The following is a 13,732-nucleotide window of genomic DNA, read 5'->3' as shown; positions in this document are numbered from 1 at the left end:
TATTAATGGGAGGCAAACCTGTCTCTCCAGCATGTTTTGTTAATGTCACTGGCAGGGGTGAGATTCTAGAGTGAGTGACTCTAGTGCCATTTGATTTGCTGATGTGCAGGATTTCCATCAGGTTGGGGTCAGAGACTGCTCTGTAGGCCAGGCACAAGTCAACTCTCAGTAGCCTTTATGATACAGAGTACAGTGACAAGACTTTCAGTCTATCCATATAGGTCATGGTTTGGAGGCCCTGTGTCTTCTTAGTGAGAAGCCTCTGTGGTCTCTAGAGTTGCTGCAGGTCTCTGGTGAGATACATGTAGACGGGAGCATTGTACTCTATTAATGGTCTGATAAGGGTCAAGTAAAGTGGGGTTATAACATTCTTAGACCTGCATGTGATGCCTTTACTTATGAGATGCACAATGTAGAAGGCATTCCTTACCACCATGGAGACCTGATGGTCAAAGATGAGATTGCTGTCGACCTGTGTTCCTAGATTTCGCACTACTGGGTTTGAACTTACAGGGGTGCTGTCAATATTATAATTAGTGGGGAATTCCACTTTGTCAAATGGGATAATAGTGCACTTTTTTGCGTTTAGTTTTAGACCATGACTTTGGAACCAGGCATTTGTTTGTGTTAGCCCCTCCTGTAATATAATAACATGGTTGGAATACTCTAGGGTACTCAATGATTGAAACTAGTTTACAATCATCCGTGAACTTAGTAAGCCAAATGCTATCTACTTTAGACTGGACTTCCAAGAAATAGATTCCAAATAAAAAGGGACCAGTACAGATCTTTGTGGTATGCCACAGTTGACAGGTCTACTGGTAGAGGTGGAGTCTCCATTTTTGAAAGTATGTGTTCTGTTGGAGAGCCAATTAGCTATCCATCTAGTGATGCAAGGGTTAGCATCTAGCTGAGAGAGTTTTTCAATAATATCCAAATGGGGGATTGTGTCAAAGGCTTTGTCTAGGACCAGATAGGCAGTATGCACTGTCTTACCTTCATCCAAGGCTTTGGTGACTTTCTTGAAGAAGTCTACTAGGTTCAGTAAGCACAATCTATCCTTAACAAAGCCCTACTGGGTTGGGTCTAAAGTATGAAGGTCGCCTATGTCCTTGTTGATAAGGTCCATGATGTTCCTTACCATGGCCTTGCAGATGAGGCTGGTTAGACCTATGGATCTATAGTTCCCAGGGTTGGTTGATGGCCCCCCCTTTATACAAGGGGATTACTGTTGCTGTTCTGCATTCTGTTGGCACAAAGCCAGTTCTCAGGCTATGGTTAATGAGAACAGCAATTGGGTCAGCTAGGTCCTGTTTTAGATTGCTTAGTAAGTAACCTTGGATGTTATCTGGTCCAAGTGAGGCTCTGTTTTTGGCCTTGGAGAGCATAGATATGACTTTATCTCTAGAGATACTAGGTAGAGAATTGGTGTCAGGTATCTTCACTTTCTTCCTCTGCCATTACTCACTATAAGAAACATCCTGACCCAGACAGCTGGGGGCACTTTAGTTTTTATTTTCATCAGAACAAAAACAACATAAATACATATGATTTACATATTTTCTTTCTAAAGCAAATTACTCACCCATACAATTTCTTTCACATAAATATCAGTATCAATAAAACAGTGAATGAATGAATGAATGAATGAATGAATGAATAAATAAATAAAACAATGGATTAATAAGTAAATAAATAAACACATTACTCACCCATGGGCATGATATCAAGTCCAAGTGACCTCTCTCACATAAATATATAAAGCAATAAATGAGTGAATAAACAAACAAATAATCAAACAATAATAAAATTACTATATTCCATAAAAATGTCCCTTAATCAAATGTTTCTTTTCCATTTTCATATCTTCCTACTTATGTCATCCCTTTTCCATAACCAGAAATTTATTCTAAGGTTTTGTGGATCCTCCTCATCTCATAATGTCTCTCGTTTCAAACTTCCCAAATACATATTAAAATTTCCCTTGTGTCCTAGCCAACAATTCTATTCCATAAACCAAGGAGTGCAATTTCCAGTGTGTGTGTGTGTGTGTGTGTGTGTGTGTGTGTGTGTGTGTGTGTGTGTGTGTGTGTGTGTGTGTGTGTGTGTGTGTGTGTGTGTGTGTGTGTGTGTGTGTGTGTGTGTGTGTGTGTGTGTGTGTGTGAGAGCACATGTATACTGGCATCCTCCAACATTCAGGCACACACCCAGTGAATAAGCTAATTACTTATTATTTACATCCAACTGTTCTTCCTATGGTTATAAATGATAAGCAAGTGTTACAGAGTGAAACTATGCAAATTAATTCACAGAGGTTACCTAAGCAATGAAAACAGACTAGTGATTTACATATTTTAATAAGTGATTTAACCTAATGATACTGGGAGGTTAACTAAAGTGACTCAAGATGAACATGTATTGTACTATAACTGCATAGAATGACTAGATGAAAAGTTTACATTTACCGGAGACATTTAGACAAGCTGTACAGAGATAATGATTTCCTTTAAAGTATTCTTTTTTACACTGTGGTAGTTCCCCTATATTTTACAATAGCCTTGATCATCCATACACAGTGTAAACAATGTGTAGGAAGTTGTATGTTTGTTGTGATGGTACCACATGTTAACCAACAAACAGAGGTAAATTACTTATCTGAGTGAGTCTGTCTAAGCTAAAAAAAAGTTTCATAGGCATGTTCTATAGTTGTTGTTGGGATCCACTACAGAATTACCCTGAACTCACACATGGTAAATGTTCAAGGAAAACAGTTCCCTTTTTTTTTTCAGGGCAAGTCCTCACATACCTTACTTCCACACACACACACACACATACACACACACACACACACACACACACACACACACACACACACACACACACACACACACACACACACACACACACACGCACGCACACACACACACACACACACACACACACACACACACACACACACACACTCACACACACACACACACACACACACACACACACACACACACACACAGATATTAACAATATATCATTGCATTAAAAATCAATCAAGAGCATGTGCTTAAAATTAAGAATAGTAACAAAATTAGTATTTTAATGAAAAATGAAATTAAAAAATGAGTGTGTCAGCTATGATTTTGTTCTATATATAAACTCTGTCAGTGTATAAGCTGGGAGAAGTACCTGTTAAGGCATTAAATATTTAACCTTTTTGTAATAAAATCAGTAACGATCTCTACAGAACTGTCTATAAATGTATTTTTTTTAATTATCTCTATAGCAGATGAAATGCAAAATGTGGCAGCGGTGGTAATGTTTGAAAGCAGAGAGAGTGCCAATATTTGGAGCTTTCTGAACTGATGTGGATAAGAGACACGGGAAAGGGATGGGAAACTTTCAGATATGTACCATTCCCAAGGAAAGTATTTTTTAAGCCATATACATGACCACTGTAGTTGTCATCTATCTGTATCCAAACAGACACATGCACAATGCTTCTAAATCAGTCATGCACTCTTTTTAAAGCTACATGAAAGTACACATACAGCACAACTCAGGTGTTGTTTATAAAGTTATTTGCAAAAAATAAAAAGTGCTGCATAATATTTGCAATGACTGTAGTTATCAAACAATAGAAAAGAAAATCAAATGTTTATAGCTGAAATGTGAAATAGTCAAAAAACGAAACCTTAAACAACCCCTGTCCATTTTACTGTAAAAACTTCTAATCTTATACATTAAACAGCTGACTGAAAAGTTGTGATATTAAAGCATCCTGAAAATCCACAGGGAGCTGGTATTCATATACACCAACAATGAAGACTTAGGGAGAAAAACTCTGTGAAACAAGAAATTACAGTAATAGACTACAGCATAGTCTGGTTGAATATAACAAGTGTAACAGTATGAGCAAAGAAATTTTGTACAATCAAAAAAAGGAAACATGAGAATTAAAAACAACATACTGCTTTGCCCCCCTGTATCGCTTTACTCATGTGTGCTAGCCCTAACCCTTCCCATACCACTGCTCCTAACTCCGACCTTACACATTAGGGCACTAAACACACTTTGTCTAGCAAACAGTACATGACACAAGACAAATGCAGACACTCAAATGCACACTTCAAACACACCAGTGTCAAAACACATTATACATCCATCCTCTTCCCTGCTTCTTAATCTAATCAGAACTGCAAACACTCCTGCATGCACACATGCCCAAAGCACGTGCACACACACACACACACACACACACACACACACACACACACACACACACACACACACACACACACACACAAAACTCCAATGCTGAAATTTCTGTTACAAACTAAAGTTTTAGATACAACCCACTCTCACTTACCTTATATTCGATAATCCACAATTCAACTACTTCACTTCTAGACAAATTAGAACATTCAATCATATTCACTACTAAAACTTGCTGCAAAGCATACCTGCAATCAAATTATTGAGGAATACATTAATTCAACCATACCTTACTGGATAAATCAGACAGAGATCTTTTTTTCAGACTTTACAGAATTAAATTTATTATACCACACATATGTAGAGGAAAGTGAGATTTGAACTCTACCTTCGCTAACGAAAGAATGCACTTTACTTTTACATTCCATGTTTTTTAAAGACTTTTATTTAAATGATCACTTAGCATAGACATAATTACATCAATAGAAAAGAAAACAAACCATATTATGTCATATTCATGCATCATACATTACTTACATGTTCTCTTTGTTAACAATTATTCATTCCAACATTACATAAATTGAACATTATTCTACACATATTGTTACAACAACTTCTGTTTATTTCTGTGTAATTTGTTTCTTCCCTTTTCTAATGATAGTACATCAATTGCAGTTGGTTTACTTTTTCATTTTCATTTTCTAGTAATCGCTCTTTTGGCATTAAACGTAATAAGATCGTACTTAATATAGACAATTCAGATCCTGTGTCCTAGTTTCAAAAGAATAATTTCCTTAGTTACAGCAACTTGCTCCTTAAACATTTCTGAAAGCATACTCTGAAGGGAGTATATTTTAAAAACTCCCAAATCATTGCACTCCCATAAAACATGTTCTCATTTACCCCTCTGTTTTCCTTCATACCTCCTTCATTTGCTACCTACCTGATGAAAAATGTTCTAATTCTCTGAAGTCTGCTTCAGGTATAGAAATTCCCATGCAAACACGTTCAAGCAAAAATCCTAAACCTTCTGCATTTTGTTGCATATGTAGGAGCTATACAGATGTCCTCCCATTGTTCCTTTGTAAATTGCCTTTCCTGTCTATCTTCCTCATCTTTTCTAACCCCCTCTGACTGATTCTTATAGTTATCATGCAATATTTTATATGCCCTACTAATTAATCCATTTTAAACAGCAGCATCTGTTCTAGACTCAAGGAAAAACTCATCTTATCTTAAACAGGAGTGGGGAATGCAAACCACAATTTATATATAATTCATAATTTACAAACTGGAAATTGGAAACCACATTTTCTTCATATGAAAGTCTCAACTTTCTTGACATGAAAGTTTAATGAAACTTATCTCATCACCTTTTAACAGATTCTTTAGTCCTTTGTATAGTCCATTGTCCAGGTTAGTACATACTTTTAGATTTTGCTGTACAAATCTGTTAGGCATTACTTCACTCTACCTTGATCTACAAAGTCTTCTGTGGGAACATCAAATGTATAACATGAGTGCAGTCGTGTTGGTGGAAAAGTACTGAAAAACATTTAAATGTATATAGCACACGTACCTTAACACCCCTTTGTCATTCACTTTTAAACAAAGTAATTTACCAAATGGAATCCCAGCAAGTTCTTTATGTATTATGCAGTTTAAAGCAGTTATACATATAAGATAAAAGAAAAATTGTTTACCACCACACTTCCCTCTTCTATTTTATTGTCACCTGTATAAAGTTAATATAATGATAATAGACAAAATTACTGATCTGTAAAACCTTGAATGGTACTTTACATTTTGTTTTGCTCAGTTTAATGTAGTATGTCTGCATTCTAGTCATTTTCTGCAATGATTTCTTCTTTGTTGTAAGTCTATTTATCGCATTCAAATATATGTTTCTGGAATTACTGCTACAAATTTTCATTATGGTACCTTTGTATAAACAGATCAATATAGCAATCAAATTAAGTATTACAATATTATTAATGCAAAAAAGTATGATTATTTTTTCAACCTGAAAAATAAATATTTATTTACCGTTAATTTTTAAGGGTAATGTTTTAATTATCTCTTTGGTATAAAACACTCCTTCTGATTGATCAATGGCCATGTCCCAGTTTTACAAACCAGTATGAAACTGAAGGCCATGTCATTTAAAAAAAAACACTACTCTTATAACTGTCATTTTAATGATATTGGTCTTGGATATTTTAAAAGCATAGACAGTTTTATTTTGCAGTTCTCTTATTGCTTATACTGTTCCATTCTATGGAAGAATGTCCATTCTTGAAATAACATTTTCTCGGTCAAATTAAGTCATCCCTTTTTTATGATTTTAACTTCTGATAGTTTGGTTTAATGTCTAATAGCTTGATATATGTATGTTAAAGGTGCATCATCTGTTATTGTAGTCTCTAGTTTACCATTTATGAGTTCTGTCTTTGCAAGTAAATCACAGTTCAGGATGTTTAATTATTCTAAATGAAAATATGAAAATACTGCAGCATTAATTTTTAGTCTTACATCATAGAATGCTCTGATAGATCTACAGCTGGGCACTGCATTGAAATACAAAGTCTTTTTGATCTTACAAAATGAAAAGTCCTGGGCAGTGCTCCTGAGGTTTATTAATTAATTTCACCAGGGTCACTCAGGTAGTGGAATTAGTGGAGGCTCATGATAAGCAGATGTCAGCTAAACACTAAAGAGAGGTCACACATATGCTCACTGCCTGCTTGTCTTATTTTCAGAAGCATGTTGTATTTTGGTGTCAAACAGGTGCATGAGTTAAAGTAATGTGTTCAAAATAACTTCATATACAAAACAGCTTGGCTGTAATAATGCCCCGTTGTTTTAATTAGGTAGTGGTACTGGAAATACAATCCCTTTGCATGGGAACAATGCCTGGTTAAGTGACTTGCTCAAGGTCACACAATAAGCAAACAAGGTTTAAGAGAATCAAACCCTGTACCACCGGAACCACAGCTTTAACCCTCTGCACCAACTGTCAGGACTAATCTCAATATAGCATGTTCTAGTGGAATCAGCTCTAGACCATTAGAAAAGCATTATCATTTAACAAAGCACATAGCCTACCTCCCTCTACATGAATAGATTTCCATACACCTGCCTACAAAATTTCCAGCATTGAAATTCACTGTTAAATTCACGTCACCTTATTTCATCTGAGCTCTCACACAAACAGATTGAACACATTTTGTTATTTCTTAACTCATTACACTTTCCTTAAATGGCAAAGCATAAAGAAAAACATGTTCATGGCCGTGAGGTAAGAAATAAATGCTTAAATAACCATGCCTATATTTTTTATACAAGATATTTAATTTTTTTCCAAACTATGTGACTCTTTAAAACTATTGCATAGCATGTCAGTTGAAACACAGCAATCTCTGATGTATGACTTTGTTGGAGCCAACTCATGATGCACACTGAACAACTTAGAGTTTATTTTATTTTAGGATCATAGGTTCATAGGAGATCGACCTGGAGGTCATTTTAAGCCTAGCCATTTGATCCCAATGTAATGTCACTGAGAGATTAATCTGTCCCTCCAGTATGTCATATTTAGGTCCCTGGAATAAGTAGCGCTAGTACCATTTGATTTATGGATATGCAGCAAGTTCATTAGGTTTGGGTCTTGGATTGCTCTGTAGGCCAGGCATAAGTCTCCCCTAAGAAGTCTATACAATATGGAGAACAGTGACAGGGACTTTATTCAGTCTGTGTAAGGCACATGCTGGAGTCCTTTAATCTTCTTTGTTAGAAATTTCTGAGGTCTCTCTAATTGCTGCAGGTGCTCAGTAACTGTACATGCCAAAATGGGCATTATTCTCAATTATGGGCCGGATAAGTGCTGAGTATATGGGGGGATTGTAACTTCTTTTGCTCCCGAAATGATATCTTTACTAATCAAGTGAGCTATGTGGAAAGCTTTCCTTACAATGGTAGACACAAGGTGGTCGAAGTTAAGGTCGCAGTCAACTTGTGATCCCAGGTCCCTTTCCACTTCATGGGTACTTAGGGTATTGTTGTTGATTTGATAGTGTGAAGGAACATTGTTTGTGCCAAAGGGAATGATGATACATTTCTCTGCATTCAGTCTGAGACTGTGACTAATACACCAGTCGTTGGTCTGCATGAGACCCTCCTGGAGTATACTGACATCATCCGGGGATTAAATGATTGCACCTAGTTTGCAGTCGTCTGCAGACTTGGTCAGCCACAACCCCTTAGTTTTGACCTGAACTTCTGAGAAGTATATACCAAACAGTAGGGAGCCCAGCACTGATGCCTGTGGCACCCCACTGGTAACAGGTCTGCTGGTTGATGTGGAGTCACCTACTTTGATAGTGAGTGTCCAGTTTCTGATCCAGTTGGCAACCCATCTTACAATGAAGAGGTTTACATTCAGTTTGTTAAGTTTATCGGTAATGCCTGAATGTGGGATTGTGTCGAAAGCCTTTGGCAGGTCGAGGTATGCTGTATGCACAGATTTGCCCTCATCAATGGCCTTGGTCACATTTTCAAAGAAATCCATCAGATTTAACAGGCGGGATCTGCCCTTCACGGAGCCGAATTGGGTAAGATCTAGGGTTTGGAGGTCACTTATATCTTTGTTTATGAGGTCCATAATGATATGTTTCATGGCCTTACAGATGAGGCTGGCCAGACGTATGGGTCTGTAATTCCCCGGGTTTGTTGCTAGGGTACCTTTGTGAAGGGGAATAACTGTTGCTGTTCTCCATTCTGCAGGAACAAAGCCTGTGGTTAGGCTGTGATTGAAAAGGGTACTTAATGGTGATGCTAGTTCATGTTTTAGTCTGCTTAGAAGACAGCCTGGGATGTCGTCTGGTCATACAGAGGCTGTGTTTTTTGCCTTGGACAAGACTTTGAGGACCTGCTCTTCAGATATGTAGGAGATAAGGAAGTGAAATTTTCACCAAACCTATCCACTAGCAGGTTTGCTATCTCTGTGAGGTCAGTGTGTGTGTGTGTGTGTGTGTGTGTGTGTGTGTGTGTGTGTGTGTGTGTGTGTGTGTGTGTGTGTGTGTGTGTGTGTGTGTGTGTGTGTGTGTGTGTCTGTGTGTGTCTGTGTGTGTGTGTGTGTGTGTGTGTGTGTGTGTGTGTGTGTGTGTGTGTGTGTGTGTGTGTGTGTGTGTGTGTGTGTGATACCACTGGCCACTAGTTCTGCACATGCTTGGGACCTACCCTTTAGGTTACATATGTAGCTGTAAAAGGCCTTATGGTTATCCTTGGCTATACTTGCCAAGTTTCTCTGAAAGGAGCCCTGGGAGGATTTGACAAGTTGTCTTATTTGCCTGTTGAGGCTGAGGAGGGTGCTTTTCCATTGTTGGGGCCTTGCCTTTGTTTTCGTGGATAGCAACTTTTTGCGTTTATTGTAAAGTTCTCTCTTTCTACCCTACAGCAGCTGGCACAAGAATCCTTTTCCGCTGTTGAAAGTTGGATCACTGACATCCAACTCATTCTTAACCCCCAACAAAACTAAATTACTCTTGTTCGCCCCTAATAAATCTAAATCTACTCCCCTAACTTTGTCTGTCACATCCAGAAATGGCACTCTCATCTCTCCTTCAACCCATACTAAACTTCTCGGCGTAGAAATAGACAGAAATCTTTTCTTTGATGTTCATATAGCTCAAACTATCCAAAAGGTTCACAAAAAAATGGAAATGGGATCACTTTATACACACAAGAATTGTCTCACCGAGAAAGCAAGAATCACTTTAGCCCAAACTCACCTTCTATCCACACTTACGCAAGCAGCACCAATACTCACCCATATCAGAAAAACTGATCTTGACAAAATTGAGTCATGTTACAACAAAATCACTAAATTTGCTAACAATTCTACCTTCAGAACCCGTCATTGCCAGGCACTAAGAGATATTCAATGGCGCGAATTTCCTCTATTACTCACCTACCAACAGCTAACCAGTGATTTTAATATCCTGAACTACCCTGACAAAACTACAGCACTAAAACAGCAGTTCTCCCACTACTCGACTAGTTGTCCATCTGTTCTACTAGTAAATCTCTCCTCTGTATCACTAGTGCAAACAATACCACAGGTAAATCTCTACACTCTCATACCATAGCTAAAATGTGGAATAACCCCCCCACCCCATAACTTCCACCACAACTATCACACAATTCAAAAAAAATACTTAAATCACATCTCATGAAAACCTAGATCTGCCCATGTATAACATAGCAATCACCTCATTACTTATCCAGCCTGCCTCTTTCCTATTCCACCTATTATTAACCTAATACAGAATACAGGTTTTGATCTATAAACTTGTAACCTACTAAGACAGGTAATCTCATCTTTGGTTCTCTCAATTTTTTTAACACTCTCTATATTTTGATATTGTTGTTTCCTACTGTGGAACTAGTTCTTTCAAAACAGCTATTTTTCAGCATATTTAAAGTGCATGTCTCTACTTTTAACAATTGTTTATTTTTGTTTCTATATTTTGATATTGTTGTTTCTAATTGTGGAGCTTTACTCCCCGGGCCTCCACTGAAAATGGACCTAGTCTAGTTGGATTAGCCTGGTTAACAAATGTCAAATAAATAAATAATAAATAAGTTTGTTGATGTTGGATGTCCATCATGGCAGCTTGTTTTTACTTGGGGCTCTGGCTTTGATTCTTTCTGGTACGGCTGAATTTACACACTTATGCAAGTGATTGTACAGAGCTTTAGTGTAAGCTTCAGCGTAGTTAACACTTCCAGCTTGGGGTGGGACTTGGAAAGCATTTATACCTTCACCTAGGAGGGTATAGTTTGCCTTGGTGAAGTTTTTTAGTTTGATTTTACTCTTTGTGAGTTCTGGTGTTACTGTCAACTCGAATGTGACTGATTTGTGGTCAGTTTTAACTAATGAAGGTCTGACAGTAGCAGCAGTACATCTGTTTGACATGTTGGTGAGGACCAGATCCAGAATGTTTGTTCCCCTTGTCGGGGTATGGACAATTTGTTCCAGGGCATTTGAATTAACAAAGTCAAGGAACTTTTGCTCTAGTGAGTTAGGGCTAACATAGGTTTTCCAGTTGATGGTGGGATGACTGAAATCCCCCATAACCAGTGTGTTTGGTAAAATTTGAATTGTCTCCAGTTTTGTCAAGTAGGCTTCATGGGTGCCGTGACCCATGGAGGGGATCTATAACTGGCTATGACTTGAATGGGTGTCTTACCCACCATAATCTGGGCATGGAGTAACTCCATGGAGTTGTCCAGTCTAACTAGACAGGAGGTTAATTTATCTATAATATAGACTGAAACACTGCCTCCTTTGCTTTTCACACATTCATTTTGTGGTCTAAAGGTGTGGAAGGCATTGTAGCCTTACAAGGCTGGGGTACTCTCTGAGGCCTTGAACTAGGTTTCTGTGACTGGACAGACATCCACATCTTCTAGTGATAGAAGTGCCTCCAGGGAGTGCAGTTTTTGGTTTAAGCTCCTAGCATTTAGCAGTATGACCCTTATTTTGTTCTGATTGGTTAATTTCACATTGGTAATGTTGTTTTTGAGACCTTGCCTAAAAAGGGACTATGGGGTGGGGCAAGAGTCTTTGCCACCAGCCAAAAGCCTAGAGGTGCCAGGTGCAAACTGTCTCTGGCAAAGCAGCGAGGTTTGTTGACCATGGCTTCCCAGGCTGACAGGAAATGGATCCTCTTTGAATGACAACAAAAGAGCCAATTATTGAAATCAATCATTTTTGTTTATACTGTGGAATCATTCAAGGTGAGGGTAGTATGCTGCTCAAGGCTAGGGACATACCTGCCTAGGACACAAACACAGGGTGCTCAGCCATGTCTCCCTTCATATAGTCCAGTGAGGTATGTCTCAGGTCATTCACACCAACATGAACTATGACAAAGTCATAATGGTACTTGTTGCTGAGAGACCTGAGTGCATGCGTGATTTGACGAATCCTGGGACTGGATAGGTAACTAACCATAACTTTCTCCTTGTCCAACCTGGTGAGTGGAACATCTGTGTGTCTCATTATTGAGTCTCCAATGACAAGAAAATTTGTTTTTTGAGTATTATGCCTTACTGCAGATGTGCCAGACACTGTTGAAGGCTGGGGGAGGGGGGCAGAGTGTGTGACAGGCACTTAGTGATCTAAAAAGGGCAATTTTTTAAAACGATTTACTACCACAAAATAGGTTCACTTAGAGGACATTTTAAATGTAGCCAATTTCCCTTTTGGTGCTTGAATTAACATTTCCTGATTGGTCTTACCTATCCCATGGCTGATAATTGTATATTAGCCCTAGTGAGAATAACTGTGATCATACCATAGATAATTTGTGGGGGACCCATGTAAGGGATGCAGCATTTAGGAACTGCCTCTATCCATTAGTGGCATGATGGGCAATCCTGGAGTACATTTTCTATTACCCATCCTTAGATCCGAGTTGCATTTGAATATGGACAGGCTTGAGCTTTGTTTCACTTGAATGGATAGTCTGTTCTGGGACAGTGGTAGCCTCTGTGATATATATCCATCTCTTCGCAACATTCAGTTTAGATACCTGGACTGAGTATTTCTGATGCCATTTGAGTTACTGATGTTCTGTAGGTCCATCAGTATTAGGTTGGAGGATGCCTTGTATGCCAGACACAGGTCGCCTCTAAGCACTCTGTAGGATACTAAGTATAGTGATAAATCTTTGAGGTGGTCCATGCAAGACCTATTGTTTAGGACTTGTATCCTTTTAGTAAGGTATCTCTGTGGGTATTCCAATAGTTGCATGGGTCTGGACAGATACATGCCAAAGTGGGCATTATACAAAATGATTGACCTAATGAGGGCTTTGTAAAGGGAGACAATAACATCACTAGATCTAGTTGTAATCAATTTGTTTATAAGCTGTGCAATATAGAAAGACTTTCTTATGACTCTGGGTACATGTTGGTCAAACGTTAGGTCACTGTGCACACAAGTTCCCAAATGCCAAACAACTGGGTGAGTTCTCAGGTGGTCTTGTCAATTTGGCAGTTCCTAGGAATAGATGACTTCCCTAAGGATATGATAATGTATTTTTTTGGAGTTTGGTTTCAATTCATGATTCTGGCACCAGCTATTGTTTGGGACAAACCTTCCTGCATGATGGTTAAATCATTTGGGGATTCAATAACTGCTCCTAGCTTGCAATCATCTAAAACTTAGTCAGACAAAGCCCTTTGATATTTCCTTTTACTTTTGAGATGTATATGTCAAACCAAAAAGTCTCAGCACCGAACCCTGGGGGAATCCATTGGTGACTGTTCTCTTTCTAGAGGTAACCTCCCTTATTTTGATCCCCTGCATCCTGTGAGTAAGTTGGCAATCCAACTAGTGATATACGTGTTTGTTCCTAGATTATTCATCTTTTGTACTATACCTGAGTAGGGAATTGTGTCAAAAGGCTTGGCCAGGTCAAGATAATGTGGTATGAACTGTTTTACCTTCATCCATTGC

Source organism: Protopterus annectens, chromosome 13.part0 (assembly GCF_019279795.1).
Source record: "Protopterus annectens isolate FY-2018-M chromosome 13.part0, PAN1.0, whole genome shotgun sequence".
Lineage (NCBI taxonomy): Eukaryota > Metazoa > Chordata > Ceratodontiformes > Protopteridae > Protopterus > Protopterus annectens.
The sequence above is the reverse complement of the archived record's forward strand: the minus strand, read 5'-3'. Positions refer to the sequence as shown.